General features: G+C 28.2%; 1 protein-coding gene across 1 annotated transcript in view; it reads right to left on the reverse strand.

Moving 5' to 3' along the window:
* LOC126849725 (glutamate receptor ionotropic, NMDA 2B-like) overlaps positions 1–16338 on the reverse strand; it is a 153503-nt gene extending 137165 nt beyond the window's left edge. Inside the window, 1 exon segment of the mRNA XM_050591859.1 lies at positions 15762–16338. The gene's annotated coding sequence lies outside the window, so the exon portion shown is untranslated.
* Positions 16339–19471: the final 3133 nt, after the last annotated feature.

Genomic DNA, 19471 nt, shown 5'->3' on the forward strand with positions numbered 1-19471 from the left:
CACGATATCGGTTTAACGAAAATTGTTAACGCCATTTGTGCGGTGAAAAAGCCTTGCTCTCAACGCCAGCGAGTGTGTTAGAGGATCGCTCGGGAGCTATTTGCCGCAGGTATTCCGGTAAAATTTTATTCAACGGTTCTTAAAACTTGTAGCAAGGCACGGATCCGAGATGCAAAATACATTTATAACGTGCGACGATGCCTGAAGCATCTGTTCAGCGTTAACGAGAAATTATTGAAAATTAGCTGATAATTTGATGCGAATAATATCTGCAAAATTTTCCGCCTTTAAAATTTAAAATTGTGTATAAAATATAAATTTTAAGTAAATTTATGTTATAGCTTTCGTACTCATTCCCGCATTTTAACTTTGTGCAGTATAACTCCCGGCATGTATAACGGAAATAGATTTATCCTGTAGAAGGATCCCGTCATGTATGAGCAAAGTTCAATAACTGAAACAAGGCTAATTCAATCCAAACAATCTCTTCCATCTGTATAATTATTGTTAACCAATACGGATGTAAAGCATAACGAAGCAATGCGGCTCATTAACATTTTGCCTTTATGAACATGCTCGTAATTGTAATCCTATCATGGAAAATTCCCGATGAAATTACGATCACCTATTTTACTCAATAAAAGACACGGTTGTGCAAAAGATTCGTAATTTATGTAATAAGTTATCTCACATATTTTCCTTCTTCGCAAAATTGTATTATTTCTTTTATTAAATATAATTTTATTATGTTTCATTTTATGTTTTTAATAACTTGCTATAATAAAATATAAAAATTAATGATATATAGTATGTTCTAACTTTAATTTTGCATTTAATTCGCAACGTTTCAATTGTTAAAGTATTTAATGCAACAGAAAGAAATCTTGATCAAAATATCAAAAGATTTTTTTACATCAAATTGAATTTGATTTGTCACTTGAGTATATCTTATTAACATTATAAATAATTTTCTCAGAGATCTACATTAATACTAATACCTAGTATAGTAATATAATAATATTAGACTAACATACAAAGAATTATTACTTTTTCTACTTTATTTCGAATTTTTGTAGTAAATGATACATACTGTAACAAAAAATATATGCTTTTTCAAATATATTGAATTTCTACAAGTTTGCGATATCAATTTGCGTTACAATCTTTTTTTATTATCTATATATCTCTAAAATAAATCTAAATTTTTCAGTGCTTTTTCGTGTTCAACATAACGGATTCACAGGTATGATGCATTTGTTGTATTATATTACCAACTGTAACTTATACTCTATGTGATTCAAGGCAATACAAACTTTCCAAAAATGCTAAAAGCGACGTAAACTCAAAAAAAAACTCAAAGAGATAAAGCTCGCGCGGTCTATATAATAAAAACGCAGCCAGAACGTGCAAATTTTTGACGGAGATGACGCGCATGTGGCGTATTTTTGCTACGCTTGCGGAAAATGAAAGAAAAAATATGAGAAACGGAAGAAAGCATGAAAAGAAACAAGGAAAGTGTGCTCCCTGCGGAGTCATCCTACAGCCACGGGCGCTCTGACGCAAGTAGCTCGTCGGATCGGCATAAAAAAGCCGGGAGTTAAAGAAAAAAAGTGGAAAACGAAGGATCATGACGAGATAACTCGGGATTACAATGCACGGGTGATCGCTATTAATTGATCGATGTCGGCTGATGAAGATTAATGAAATCGCGTAAAAATTTCATTATCAATATCTCACGGATAAATTTGTGATGGAAGGAGAGATATGCAAAATAAATCTGGAAAATAATAAATTCTTCCGCGTTGTAGCTGTGGTTCCGCGAACCTCCTTTTAATTGAACATTTAATCGGATTTAATCTCTTATCGTAGTTATATGTTGATCAATATATTTTTTTTGTACGAAATTTTTTAAATAAGGTTATTTGCAACTAAGTGAATATAATTATTTTTACAACCATATATTAATAAAGAACTGACTTATTTTTAAATTATTATAAATATTATTTTTCTTTTGGTTTATTAATTATAATGCCAGTTTTTATTTTTTACAGTTTTATAAATAATTTACATCTTTGTAATCATAACTATTATAATATAATAAATAATTGGTAATATATTTTTGGTACATGACTGTTAGAAAGGATGTTAAAAAAGGTTAAAGGTTAATTATAAATATAATTATAAATATAAATGGTAGTGAATTTGTACTACACTTTACCAGCAGAATTAGTGTGATAGGATAGGTTTATTAATTTATTTACGTGTTTGTAATCACGTAATTACTGCAATTATTTATTAAATAATTTTTGCTGCGAAGTAAAGTAATTGTAATGAACTAATTATGCAAAAATAATCATCAACTGGAAAACGAAATCGAAAAACATGCCGTTTAATTAGTAACGTAATTTCCAATTTAAACAGAATATGATGCAAATGCAGAAAGCGTTCTCGCATTAAATGAATCTGTTTTGAACGCATTGGCTAATCTGATTTTCCGGTGCGTTAAGACGAAACACTCGGTAAACTCGTTTACAATCAAATATTCCGGGAAATTTAAATCGTGTCATTCACAATCAAAATTGCAAATATGTTTATTAAATTTTCCACTTGTCGCATCCATCCTGCAGGTTTAATTTTAAATGCCCCTGCATGTGTTGCTGTTTTTGCGAGATAGACGAGCACATGCGTCTCCCGCATTTCATTCTATCTATCTTTTGCGCCCAATCAGCTTTACACTGGGTAAGTCGTAACTTCAACCCCTTTCCAATCCTCCTTCCTACTCATGCTTCGAAAACATTACCATTTTTCATCGGTGTCATATCCCGATTATTGTTCTATATTCCGATTATTTGATTAACATCAGTTAGCACTGGCCTGTCAGTTATTATTTCAATGTTCGCGCGGTTTCGCCGATATCGATCCTTTCAAACCGCAATCATATATATGCTGATCTTTTTTGTACTACTAATAATAAACATGTTACAATTGACAAGCCTTATCAAATTGCCGAAAAACGACAAGGACGCAAATACTAAATCAATATTACAATAGCCGCCGCGCCCGGTCGAGCTAGTAATATCGGTTTGCATAAGAATATTCGTATAGATAAAACATGTTTGACACAGAAAAATATCTCGATGTTTCGATATGATCGAAACATGGAGATATTTTTCTATTCGATTGAAAGATGCTCTACACACACGTCATTTTAACAAATAATATTTTTCACAATGACAATCTCCTGCTCGCTCAGCGATATCTTAAGATTATTGCGGACATAAGCAGTTTTAAACTTGAAATGAATAAAGTTGAAAGATTTAGAGAGATATTTACTAAATTTTTATTTAAAAGAACAAGAATTTTACAAAACAATTAGGATAAATTTTATATAAAAAGTTGCTCAAATATCATTTATGGTATTATGGTCGATATTATATTCTTCGATACATTACTATTTCCGTTTAACAAATATCTCATATATCTTTGAACTATTTACGGAGAATAAATATTTCTTGATTGGACGAAAAATTTATTTTTTGATCCCATCGCGGATATCGAATGTTAAATCGAGTATCCTATGTTTTCGCGTGTCACATACTTACAAAAGAAGAGAAATGATTCAGATATGGGTCGCAAAACAAAAAACAAAAGAAAAGATAGAAAAATTGTTTTGTGTGCCGATCGATGTGCGTACTCTAAATCTAAACAACCGACTTGACCTACTTATACCGATTAGTAGCAGTTCACATCCGGTTGACAAATGTAACATCTATTATAGAACCTTGAAAATCTTGATGTAACCAATACGTCAAATGACATCATTGTAATCAAAGACAATGTATATCTTGCTGTCTTTTTATTTTATCTCGGGACATGAATCATGAGCAAAAATGATAGAAACATTTATAATGTTCTAAATATATAAATCAGTTGTATTTATTATGAGTGTTTATCGTGTTATATTATATGTTATATATATGACTAATATCATCTTTCAATATTTCAACTAGAAAAGTTTAAAATATAACAATAAGCCATATTAACATTAAACTTGATTGAAATATATTATGTAAAGAGAATTGATAAACAATTCCAAAATTACTATAGAAAAAGAAACATTCTGATCCAAACATAAAAATACCAAATAAAAAAATTACAGAAAAAATTAATCGTAAAATTGATTTTGAAAACAACAAAAAGAACATATAAAACTTTAAAGATTCTTTCTCTGTCTATAGAATTGTGCGATAATGTTGAGCGTGTAAACAAAATTCTGGGTAAAAGAGTAACTATTAGCATTATATTTTTATGTGGATTTTTGAATAAATTATTCAACGGCGGGTAATTGTCCCACATATACAAAAAGATTTTTGCTGTCGTGTCAAAATCGTGCAAATGCAACGGCGCAAAAAAAGTGTGCCAGAGTGCAAATATTCTTCTACTCTGCCGCAACGACGCTTTCAATATTTACCTTATCAATTCTGCTGTCTTTTCAACCATGTAGTCGTTTTTAGTTTGATTTTTACAACCTTCAAGTCACTGAAGGTCGGCTTGATTTTCGCATTTGATCAACGAGCAAGCAGACAAGCGTTTGAGTATGTCGAACGATAAAGTGGTCTATATAAAAAACGCAACTTCAAACTTTTCTTTTGCGATATGGTATAATGTGCACTTCTCTCTTTATATTTGAACTTTTTTTATATTTTACCGAGAGAAATTAATACAGATATTATGTGATCTGAAATATTTTATGAATATTGTTTACACAGAAATATTTTTAAATAATTTTATACAAGATAAAACAATAAATATTAAGTTTTTTTTTCTATTTTTCTAAATATCATACATTAAATTATAGATAAATTTCTATTTCTTATGTTTCAACTAGAAATATTCGTCTATAAATAATATCGTAAATTTTACGAGTTTCGATGCAGACACGATGACGTAATATATCGAAGCGTTACGGGATCGATACAACACTTTTTGAGCAGCTGTGAAAAGAAATACGACTCTTGGTTATACGAATTTTTTTACCATAAGTTTGTTACAAGAGTAACGGTTTATTTTACACTTTCACATTAATCATATTGGAGACACATATCAGTCCAAAAACATAATTGTAGAGAAAGAGAGAGAGAAAATAACTATATTATATATATTTGATATAAATTTCAGTATATGTATACATATAATATATCATAATAGTTTGTGATAATTATTCAAAATAATATCTTGTTCTATTGAGATAAAAATTAAAATTAAAGAAATGTGTGATGTAAATGCTGAACATTAAACTAAATTAGAAATAAATAATAAAAAAGAACAAAGAAAAGAATAGAAATTAAAAAAATAATTATTTTTAAATTTTATAAATAATCTATACAAATTAAAAAAAAATATATTAGTAGTGCATTAAGTAAGAAAGCTTTTTGGATAAAAGTGTTTTTAGTTTCTATAATAATAAAATTAATACTTATAATTTTTAACAATTTTATAACGCTTAGTAAAGATATTTATTATTTTTAAGAGTTTTATAATATTTGTTCTTATTCAAAGTAATTTTAATTATTCTATTTAATTATTCTATTAATCTTATTTTATTACTGATGGATTTATTTTTTTTTAAATATTAATTCTCTTTTTAATCATTTTTTTCTCCTCATTTGTTTCTTCTGTTTTATGGCAACCAAGAATATTTTTATAAAGAAATTGTAAATAGCAGAACAGAATAGAAATTTCTTCTACTTCATCCATATTCTGCATTTTTCCCATTAACTGTTTTTTATAAACAGCATTTTAACTTATATAGAGATGCTGTGGAATTTACAGATTCTTTCTAAAAGATATTACAATCTCGTCACGCAAAAGAAGGACGAGATCAAAGCCACGCTTCCTAGCAAATGCGTTTAAGGTACAAATTACATCGCAAAATAGAAATTGCAGATATTATCTACCATCTACAGACTTGATCAATGTTATATGCAATTTACCTACCTTTTCTATTTCCCAACTTGCAACCTCTTAAACGCAAAGTATAATGGAACATCTCACCCAGGCCATTTATCTACTTAAACATAAAAATTCATAACCCTGCAAAAAGAGAAAGCGAGAGAGAAAAACTTTTCTCGTGCATTTTTTTCAAAAATGATACGTTGCAAAGATAATTTAAATAATGTGAGCCTTTATCTCTAAAATCAACTTTTATCATTAATGACTTTTTATCGTGATTATGCCCTTCACGCATTTTTTTAATGTCCAATATTTTAATAAATCTGATAAGAAACATTACAAAGAACTTATCAATATTTAAGCAAAAATAAAATTAATTACATATTAAATAAGACATTTAAAAAATATCTTATAAAAATAAAAAAAAATAAACAGTATAATTTTATCTTTTACTTTTAAAATGTACTCTATAAATAAATGTTTTAAAATTTCTTTAAAATGATTTATTAACTATTAAAATAATAGTTTTGTTTATAATTATTATTTAAATTAAATATATATTATTTTTCTTGAAATTTTAAACACATTTTGTTTTGTTCGTGTTAATGTCCGTTTAGTATAATAATAATCCAGTAGTAAAGCATGATAATTTTTTGTTGATACCTTTGTTACTCTAGGAAAATGGAAGAATGCCGTGTCATATACATACTTTTCATACTGCGAGTTACAAAAACTCAATTTTTGTGAAAAAAAAAATTGTCCTGCAAACACTTCGCGCGGCCACCCACGCAAAATGCATTATCAGCGCTGCTACGATGATATAAGCAAGGCAATAAATACTTATGTTTACATTGCTCGCTAATGAATAATATCGCGCGGATGCGTTCATCGCACTTGCATCGTTAATTTGCGCAATTGTGAAAATACAACACACACTGTTGCGGTTAAATAATTACCGTTATGGAAAGATGATTTTCGAGGATTAGTATTAATCGTTTTCAGCATTTGAAGTTGTATTAATAATATAAGAATTTTTTAGTAAATAAAGAGGGTATTAAATATATCTATTAAAGTAATATTTCGTATTCTCAATGCAGTTGTTATAAATAAATTTCAAAATAACTGTAAAATTTTGGTATTTTATTGAATATTTTAGATTAAATTTTGACATTAAAAATATTTATCATATATAATCTGTAATAATTATAGAGAATTTAAACGCGTTTGATCAGTTAAATTTTATTTTGTACAAAGCGCGAAACGACGAACCATTAATGTTTTTGGAATTGGATTTATATTCCATTGTTAAAAGTTTGTATAGATCGAGATTGATATACATATAAAATATTTGACGCCAAAAATATTATATGCTTGATTATTTTCATATAGAACACGTAATATATCAAGAGAAAACACAAAATTTTAAAAAAAATGTTTATATGCAACGCAATACAGAATCAAATACGTGTTACATTTAAATGATATAATGAAACAAGGACCATACTGTATTTTGTTTAACATTAAATAAAGTTTTAGAAATACCTATAAAGAAACGAGAAAGCAAATCGAATGCCAAAGATGGCAAAATATTGGAAACGAAAAGTCTATTATAATCTACACTTCATTTCACGTAAATCCATTTTACGATTATTTGCTCTACGGCACATATACGTTACTGATTATTTTTCATCGTTATGGCAATGTACCGAGGTAACATTTGTCACGGATATTCCCTCCGCAAAATCGCTATTTTATTGCCTCCCTTTCCACATCCCCTCTTTCCAAGTTTTTATTTTCTGAGAACAAAACGCAAAAAATGTTAGTAGAGAAAAAATAAAAAGGGGATTCAAAGGAGCAATAAACCGCACTCGGAAAATGACAAAAATAAATGATGGACAAACATTGGTCCAGCCCTTTAGCGAACGCAACCGACAAGTCTGCAAAAAAACATGCTCCTCGCATTTTTTTTTTTCGTTTTCTTGAGACAGCGAATATCCAAGTCTTGATCTTTGTGTCAAAATAACCGTTTTAGCAACATGAATAGAAGATTTTTGCGCTTGCGTAATGTCAATATATGAAAGCATTGTACGTTGACACATCGTAAGTCCTTATTTTTATCTTTGATTAATCTTTTATCGAATAGAGAGATTTAACGATATATCATCCTCCATTAACTGTGCAAATATTATAGGGGTTGATACGTAACTCTCTCACGTTCATACGATCCTTATAGCATTTAGGAGCTACTTACTGCTATCTGCTCTCAACGACATATTGGGATCGACCCCGATATCAGCAATCATGTCGCGACGTCGATCAATATCCGCTGTATTAGCGCTATATATTACGAACCACTTTAAAAACCACATACAAAAATGCGCGTCTTAAATACTTATATATATAACTTGATTTAAAATAAGTTAATCTCTTCTATTGTTATATTATATTCTCACTTCAAATATAATACACTGCTATCTATAAATATATTCTTTAATATCAAAAATATTTTTAAAAAATCAAAAACAAATAAATTTTTCAACTTTTTTTATATACAAAATATTATGATTCTATACATCACGTTCAAATCATTTTTTCTCTCTCCACATTAACATCAAAAACTAAAAATACTCTAAAATTGCTATTGCAAAGTTGTATGTAGTAATAGCTATGTAGTAATCTAATCTGTAATAAATGGACTTCTCTTCATCATGCAGCAGGCAAAATTTATTTTGTATATTTCAAATAAATAAAGAAAAAGTTTTACTATTTTTCTAAAAAAAAAAAATAATAATAATAATAATAAAATTCAATATTTTGGTCTTATTGTCGGTACATTTTTATTGTAAATATTTTCTATATTGTAATATACATATAAGTCGTATTTTTCTTTATATTAAATAACGGTTGTGAAATGTTGCATAAAAGAACAGAAGAAATATAGTCTCTATTATTCATACCTCTGGTAATTAAAATTCAATCTTTTGTTTATCACTTTTCTATTATAATTTTAATCGCATTGTTCTATTCTCTGTATTAAACAATAAGTTAGCTATAAAGAAATAACCTACATTTTGAGCCTTGACGTTAAAGATATCAACGTTTTCATCCCATCGGTAATGATGCGACTCTTCGGATTATGTATCAAAGTCAAGCATCTAAAATTGCGTCGCGGCGTGATTAGTCTAATCAACACCATATATTACAATACATTTACCTTAACTTATATATATATACGACAAGAGACCGTTAAATCTGATGATGTAAAAATACATGGCTTTAATTAACGATTCTTTTTTATATCATAAAGATAGAGCGTTATATAATCTTGAAACTAACCCTTAGAGACAAGATGTCATTTCTCGAATGACACGATAGATAGAATATCGCAAATCAGACTCATATTTCCTGATATGTACGTGATAGGTAATATGTTATTTGAAATGTTATAACATGCTAGAGAAAAATATAAAAATGTTATCATTATTTTTGATAACGAATTCTTTCCCACACCTTTCTTTATTTTATCGGATAACTGAAATAGAACTGCAGGCATTCATGCCGAGAAAATTGAGAAGCAGGGCATTACGTTCCTTAATAAAAACATTTTTAACGAATAAAATAATATCAAGACAACGTTAAGATAATATCTAAATAATTATAAACTGGTGGAGTTTTATATATATATAAAATGGTATTTTGAACGTTGATATTTTTACGTTTGGCACTTAATTTCTCATTTTTTTTAACTACACTTGGTGTGATTATGTTTGTTGATTTTTACTGCAAATAACAAGCACAACACGCAGCACTTTTTGTATATATTTTTAAATGCCGTCAGACGATAGTGCCGCAAGCGCTGCTTTGTGTGTGACTCGGTGAAAATTATTTCCGCTAGTTACTAGAGCATTATTTATCTTATCTCTCTTTGTGTCACCAACGTGTGGCTAACGTTCCATTGGCTGTTAATTATGGTCGTTAATTATCATCTCCGCACATAATGCGTAGGAAAAAATCGCCAACGCTTAAATTCTTACTCGATGCCAAGATTTTTCACTGCATGTGTTATTTTAAATAATATTTTACGTAATGTATACATTACATAAGGTATTTTATATGCTTGGATTGTCTATAATATAAAATAAATAATATATTGCGCGTGAATAATATTAGTTTATGAGTATCCGTGACAATTGTACGCGGTTAACGTTAAATATCGATCGTAAAAAGAAGAGAGAGAACATTTTCTATTTATTTTTCTAAATTGCACAATCAAAGATCATTTATCTTTACTTTATGTGTCAGCCTGTCACGTGTTCCGCTTGACACAAGGATCATTAATTAACAATGTTAACCGCAGTAGTTGCTAAAGATAGGTGATTTATTACGACAGAATAGCGCGAATAGAACCGCAATACTTGTTCTCACTCCCTCTTTTTTAATTATTTTTTAACGTGAAATTTTTATTTAAAATAACGCATAACTATTTTTTACTAATATTTTTATTTTATATTTTTTTAATTGTCTGTAATATGTATATTTAATATTTTTATAAATATATATATTCTAATTATATATAGTATGTATATATGGATGTACATGTTATTTTAAATTTTACTCGAGTATAATATATTTTGATATATATTTTAGTAAATCTAAATTGTTTACCTATTACGAAATAATTTTTGAGTCCTGAAAAGATAATTATAACGTCAGTGTTCACCTTTATTCATTTTGTTCTTTGTTTCCAGCAAAGGTAATTCTCGACTACGTGACCTGTTTCTTGATGAATTCCATTAATTGTTACAAAAGCATTATAATTTCATAAAAAATATAATGCAAAAGAACTTGATGAAACAAACGCGATAACGAGAGTTTAACTATCAACTAGTTTAGAAAACAGATTTGTTTCTCTTTTCATATATTTTTAACATGGTAGAAGATATTACGCACATACGTTTGTGTTGCATTTTGCAGAAATTCAAAGCAACTGTACAATTAATACCGCACAAAATGTAACAATATATTGTATATTATGTGTACACACACACATACACAGTGAAACTTCATTAAAAAATTTATATATATATATATATTTATCATATTTATTAATTATTCTTTTAAATAATCAAGAATTTGCATGTAATTTGTATGACTGCAAATATGATTCCACAGTCATTATATGATTTTTACATTCAATATTATTTATATATAGAATACATCATTTCGTGGGTAGTGTCGATTTAATAATAAACAAGCAAGATAAAACACAATAACGAAGCTACAACAATGGAATCAATTTCAAACATGCCAGTATTCGTTCGAGTAAGCAATTTTGTAAGCGTGCTTGGCCAGCACGGCTCGTTTAATCTATCTCGATATTCTTTCATTTCATCATTAATTCATACAATGCATAAATTTATAATTATTAATTATTGCATACAAAAAATGATGATATAGAAATGATATACAGATAACTATAAATGACAAATTTGTTAGGTTCAAGAATATTAAACAAACTATACCACATCTATATCACTCTGCAATTTTGTTTGACAAAATAGAAATTAATTTTTATTAAATTAATATGTGAAAGTGAATACATTAAAATTTTAATTGATAATAATTATAAATAATTTCTAACTTTTATGTGTGAATAATGTATTTTAATATACTCCGTATGATAAAATACGAAAACGAAAAGTGTAATAATTTATGTAAAAAAAAATTATTAGAAGATACTAAATTATCGTTCTAATTGATAAAATAAATATATAACATTTATTTCATAAATTTATAAATACATTCAAGTAGAAAGTTGATATAAATTCAAAATCAGTGCTTGCTCACATTTATAGTTATTTTTCGAAAAATAAATTCTACAATCACGGGTTTTGGACCGTGAAATCGAATCGTCGCGCCAATTAGACCAATCAACTCTAGCAACAGTCACTTGAGTCATTTATTTAAGCATTTTGTATCCTGTTATTGTCCTAACTCGTGAGCGTGTGCCACTTGATAGTTAATTAACAGTTGTCGTCACATAGATTTCCTTAGACCCCAAGGAACGGCAATTTACACACCATTAATGATAAATATTTAGTTGTCGTACAATAAATTCTTATGTATAAGCATCACGCAATTATCGACAGAAATATTTATATAAACAAATTATGTATTAACTCTATAATTTAACTTGATATATATATATATATATATATATATATATATATATATATATAAGATGTAAACATATAAAGTTTCATCTAATTTAAAAACCAATAATATAAAATTTTTACGGCGGTAATTTAATTAAAATATGAAAAAAAAATATTTTGAAATATTATTAACACACAAATCTTTTATCTACATATCAATGATACATGCTTTAAAAATGTTTTGTATAAAATTTTGTTAAGAGAATTATAATGTATATATACATATATGTATATTATAGAGAAACTAATATGTCTTATAATGTGTCGTGCTATTGTCGGATTATGTTTCAAGAAATAATTCAAAGATTAATGTAAAGCATTCATATTTATATTGTGTTAGAAATTAATTATAATTATCATCATACACACATTTAAACACAATTTAAAATGTCAATTCAAAAATGTTTAATTGTAAAACGTTACATTTTTACAAAATATAGTTACCTGTCGACAAAAGTATAAAGTTTTCATTAAAAAATGTGGACAATTTCTGAAACATTGATATAAAAATCTTAGAGAAAATCTTAGAGAAAATAAATGAAACTGTATAATAGCATTACAAAATTAGTTACATTCATATATGTATTATAGATCCTAAAAACGTAAAATACTATTTTATTTTAAATTGTTTTAATCGAAATAACTCCGAATGGTGTAGTGTATTGCAAAATGGATATATACTTTTTATATCACTACCTTTTCAAATTATTCAAAGCGAGAGATTTTATATTTATGTAAAGCAGAGATTTTCATTAAAAAAAACTTATATCTTGTCAAAGAAAATATTTCAAATATACTTTTTTTTCTCTAATTTTCACTGTAGCGTTAAAAAAATTTATATATAATACGACTCAAAAACGCGTAACAATTACAATTAATAATTTAACAAATTGAATTTTATATAAGTAATTAATAACTCATATTCACAAATTATTTGTCAAAATAATATGCAATGCAAAATAATATGGCAGAACAGAATGATTATACCGGATAAGATAATAACGTCGATAATAGACACTAAGTGATACGAACACGAAATTTCACTTGCCCATTTTACCGCATTCACGTTTAATCTAGAAAGTTTAGCGAGTCACATGTAAATATCATCCGTCGAGACGTTGGATTATATAACCGAATGGCAGATCGTGACTTTATCGCTACAAAATAAACAATTAAAATTGTTTTAACTGGACTTAAAAAGCGATTAAACTAGTCGCCTTTAGTAATGTAATGCGACGATAGACCGTGTTTCGCACGCGTTTCCAATTGATTTAACTATTTGGATTAGTGTATAAATTATTACATGTATAATAGAAGTAATTTTATAGCATGAGAAATGTCATATATGTACATATATATATATATATATATATATATATATATATATACATGTGTTTATTATTTTAAACAATAATCAATTTTGTTGAAACAATAATTATCAAGACAATTACACAGCAAAATCATAAATAATCTTTTTTATCCTTATAGATGAATGTATAAATAATATATATAGTTGCATACACAAGAACAATTATAGCGTAATTATAGGTAAAATTAATATTAACAATGCGATCATGCTGGATTTGTATGTATATATCCATAATATTTATTTTAAAATGTAATTTACTCTAAAGATAGCATAAACAAACACATATAATTAATATTATGTATACTAACAAAAATCATATATTATACAGTAAAATAAGAAGTAAAAATAAGGCTATTAAAAAAATAATCTATAAAATTAATGCCGATTATAATAAAATATTATTTGGTTTTTATTCAACGTATTTCAAGTCTTAAACAACGTATTAAATTGTCACATATCTTTTATTTTATAGACATAGAAAGGAAAATTAATATTAAAGTATTTTAAAACTTCTCTGTGACATTTATAAAACACAAAAATATTTTATCATAAAATTACTGTTTTTCATTGCCCGAAAAGGACGAATCTTTGAGAGTGGCATTGTTTTTGTCACACCTTACAATGCACATTCCCGCGACTTAATTAAGACACTTGCCAAATACCTTTGTTTTGGGTTGTGCGCCATCGATACATACGAGAGTTCCGCATTAAACGGAACGCGAATCGATACCGGATTGCGTCCCACTACTAAGCTTACACGAGGTTATCGAAATAGCCATAATCAACATCTAGACACATCTGCATGTGCTATTATCATTGCGTCAATGATAACTGAGCATTAGCACTATCTTTTATTTTTAAACACATACTGCTACCGCATATTTATCAAATATTGAAGCATGTTTTTGGTTATGCATATAAAACGGACACGGAAAATAAAATCATAAGAAAAAAGTTATGAAACATTGCATATAAGCATTATTTAATATTATAACATATTTTTATATTAACCATTATAGTTAACTTAAGCAGAGTATATTTAAACAGATATTACACATAGAAATAGTATTTGAGAAATATATTCTCTTTCTCTCTCTCTTTATTTTATTTCTTTAGAGATATATTTCTATATTAACTATATATCTTTTTAGATATTTTAAACTGTTATCAACTTAACACAGATTGTTTAAAATGTTTCTACACTTTATTACTGATTATGTGGTAATATAACACGAGAATTTCTCAATAGTAAAAGTGTTTGGAAATATTCTAAAAAAATTAAATATTTCAGATTGATATAAATGAATTAATTATAAAAATCCTACAAGGAGAAAAAGAGATCTCATCTCTCTTTCTCTCACTTCACCTTTAAAATTATTTGCTCCCGTTTTCGCAATTTTGGATGTCTATAAATTATTTCTCAGAAATCAATTCTCTATCTAGGAATAAATTCCTTTTAACAGAATGATATAAAATCAATGTTTACATTTTTATTTTTTATAAGATTTTTAAGATTTTTTTGCGATCGTCTTTAAATCGTTCACTATGAATTCAATTCCATAGAACCTTTCAAAACTGCTTCCATTGGAATATAATCGTTTATATATTTATATTCTACCTTTTGATTAAATATATAATAGACAAAAATCAATTTACACATTTAATTTAATTTTGTTTTTCTTTCCACAGTAGATATAAATGACTTGGCGCGAAACATCAACCGTCTCTTGATGTAAAAAAAGAATTAATTATATAGTTGACCTTAGTAATTTATATTTATATAGTCACCAATATACACACTTTTTATTGTTCATTTAAGATTAAGGAGCGCGCAAAATGCGGCATTGCAATCATTTGATAAATGCTTTCCGATAAGATGGATAAAATTATCGATTTCGCCGCTTTCTACTTCCAAATTATAATCCGTTTATGTCCCAATTATACTTTCTACGTATAATTAATGGCAATTGAATGTCGCTAACTTTCTACCATTTATTAGGAAAATTGCTCTCACCGAACAAAACCGCAGGTCGTATCATTCATTTATTTTATGCATTCCGCAGGATCGCAAGGTCAGCTCTCCTCCCTATATACCTTCGTTACGTCAACCGTCCGGCGCCAACTGAATCATTCGCATAATAATCGACTCTTTCGCGAGATATGAATAACGTATATGTTTTGTCTAATGCAAGTTAAAAAAATCTCGTAAAAACACATCGACTCACCCCTCGTCATAAGATAGTCCGCTTGTCTTGTCAAGAAAGAGTAAAATATCCTCGAATTGTCGAACATATACGTGACATTCGTAGTTGTCGCTCCGGCAAAGTCGGACGATTCTTGAATGATCGATAGTTTGGGCGAAAAATTTCGACGGAATTCCCGAAAAAGTACAGAAAAAGAGTTCTCCCTTTGTCGCGAGTTTCGCGCGCGACTCGCGAGATCGGCAGGAAGAGACAAAAGGAAAAACGAAGATGCTCTTTATGGAGAGGCGCACAGCGGGCGGCCAGTCGCGAGACGCGTACCAAACCCAACTGAAGAGCGACGATACTGTCCCCGTGACCGCGCCCCCGCCCCCGATTAAAACCACCCGCGCACGCGTTTCACCCCGAAACTCCAACATAGACTTCCGCGTCTTCGGGGCACCACCTCCTCTCTCTGTATTCAGAGTGTTTTACGTAGATCACGATTGATCCTAATACAGCGTAGGGAAGATCACGAAGCCATGATTGCCCTGCGAGACCTGAGAATTCCGTGGGGAAGGACTAATGTGCGGAATGTACCCGAATATTTGGCAAAGTGCCGGCTGACATTCTTCTCGAATGTGTAATAAATGAACCGTTGGATGTGGGACAGTGAAATATAAATATAACATTTATTCTGCCTTTCTTTAGGGTAGGAGACCCTTTAGACTTTCTTTGATATACCATAGATGATATCGCTTGTACACGAGCATGTGTATGTGCACCGTAAATAAAAAAAAAATTGTCATAAAATTTTTTTCTTTTGCTTTTTTTTATCTTCATCTTAATCTTTATCACGGTTTTTCTTATTTTTTGAAGACTTATACTTTTGTTAATATTACACAACAATACACAATGATTGAAAAAAAATACAATGAGTGAAGTTCCACATAAATACCATATAAAAATATATATATACAAAAAAAATACGCGCGTTAAAATTTTATTTTTATTTATTTATTTTACTTTTTTACTCTTGTGTAATATAAATATATATCATACATAAATATTTATGACAATATTCTGTTTAATAATTTATTTATATAATATATCTTTATCATAATTATTTGATCTCATAAAAAAATAACTATCTTTCTTATATTCTTTTTTGTACTTAATATGTTGGAAAATAGTTTCAAATAAGGAATACATACTCATTTTCAAGTAAGAATTGGCAGATTAAGAAATGTAATAAACATTAATGTAGGTTTTATTTTTACTATGTGTCACGAAAAATACGAAAAAAGGAATTTCAAAACATGTGTGTGTGTGTTCATATTATTAAAAATGTCTTATAAACGTGTGTATTTTACTTAAAAAAATAAAAAGATAAAATTTTTACAGATTTTTGATAAGTTAAAATTAATTAAGAAAAATAAGCTTTCTTTAAGAATATAATACTGAAACGCAAAATATATAATTATAAGATACCTCTCTGTAATATATATTGCTGTAACTTCATTTAAAATCTATTTTTTTTCTTGATATATTATGTATATCCTTCATATTCTACTGAATATTTTAATATGTGTATTTGTATGTATCTTATATACAAAACATTTTAAATATATATATATATATATATATATATATATATATACATATATATTTAAAAAAAAGATTGCATTCTATTAAATGCGCATTTAATGTGTAGTTAGATGCAAATCTTTTTTTAATTAGCCATTTATATCAGCCATTAAGATAAGCCATATTACATGACTCAGTATAATTTTGCAGTAAATTATAAAATCACAATAATTAATTTTCGTCGTAACATCAGTGGCGACAGTATTCAAATTTCTATAAATATTAATATTTTCGCTCGCGCCAACTATCCGCGTCACAGTAATTTCTATACGTGAATTCGTACTTATGTTCCTCAAGGGAGGCCATATAATGCGTTAACGCATTAACTCGTAGTTAGAATATATATCCTTGAGGATTACTCCATTTCTCCCCTTCCTTTCAGCAAAATACAATGTTCGTGTAAGGCTCTGACATGTTGTGAAGGAACAAGGCAGGAATTCAAGCAACAAGCGTCATCCGAGAATATTATTATACATGCGAGACAAAAGGTAATGATATTGTCGACATGAGTAAACTCTATGTAAATCTTTTATCCGACAAAGATAAAATCGCGCGTTATTTAACTATTTTAAAAGTTATTTTTAAAAGTTATTATTTGTACATTTATAATCGGTAAAAAATTTTCTCTCATAATATTAAAAATTTTTAATTAAAAAAAAAAAAATCCATACCACGAAAAACATTTATATTTTGATTTTGTGAAAGGATAAATTTCAAATGTTATGAATTATTTAAAGATAACTCAAGAGAAATATTTTAGGAATCGAAATAAACAAGTTGTAATAATACAAATCTGACAAATTCATTCGAAGCTGCGTTGAGAAGTAACACAGTATGACTTATATAATAGCACCATTTATATGCCTCAATAGGAACGATAGAGTTCTCAAGGAGGAGCACAAAATTGCAATGTCTATCCGCGAGATTGTCTGGCAAAGGAATAGAAAAGGAGAAAGCAAAGAGGAAGTGGAACGAAAAAGAATGATATTGATCCATGTGGACCATAAAAGATCGTAACTACATCTCAAGAGGAAGAGAAGGAAACGCAGAAAAAAAGATGCCGGCAAAAATGTACGAACATCTTCCATCGCTCCCTTCACAGACTTTTGTTTTCGACATCCTTAATGCGTTCCCGCCAATCTTTAACAACGGCTTAAAAAACAAGAATCTTAGGCTTTCGATAATGCATTTTATGGATCGCTGCATTTAAAAAACAAAACAATGTTTGATTTTCCGGTTGGACAGTATGTGAAGATAAAAAAAGCCGCAAATCTAGTTGCGTAAATATTGAATGTCGAGATAGAAGATGAAACTAAAACAAGAGATCGTAAGTTATTTTGCAAAATTATTAAAAAGCTAATAATTTGATTAAAATAATGGTATTTTATTTATTAATATGTTTATAGTTGAAAATTTATTGTTTATATAAAGCATATTGCTTTAATTATCAATATAATACTAATAATACGAAATTAAATTTAAATTTTTTCACTAAAACAAAATACACCCGCAAAAATGTATCAATATTTTATATATAAAATATTGATACTTTCTTTGCAATTTTTAATATTTTTATTTTTTTTTTTAGATAAAAAATTAGGTGATGTATTAAGAAAGGCTTTTGTAAATTATTTGCACAAATATATATATATATATATATATATATATATATATATATATATATATATAATGTAATATTTTTTTCATGATTAATGCAATTTATCGATATCATGAATTCTTCATTTATTTTGTTATACTATACTGGTCCAAATATCGACGATTTTTAACCGTAGCTAACAATTACATAACACACACATTCAAATCGCTTGCAGTGTAGTGAATCGTATATTATATTCGCGGGAAACTCTCTAATCACCAGGAAACCGTATATCGAATTATAGTCTTAGTTAAATAAGTGTTATCCGATGGCAAGAGGCTTTAGCATTGCTATAATATAAACCAACCGTTGCGGCTGGAAGACGTTGTAACCCTTCAGTGATGAAATTTCGGATCTAATCTTTGAGTGTACGATTTTAACTAAGTTCCATGTCATAACGGGCATAAGGTGCACTCGCGCGACATCGCGTAATCATAATGACAATTCTGAG

This window comes from Cataglyphis hispanica, chromosome 1 (genome assembly GCF_021464435.1).
Source record: "Cataglyphis hispanica isolate Lineage 1 chromosome 1, ULB_Chis1_1.0, whole genome shotgun sequence".
Taxonomy (NCBI): domain Eukaryota; kingdom Metazoa; phylum Arthropoda; class Insecta; order Hymenoptera; family Formicidae; genus Cataglyphis; species Cataglyphis hispanica.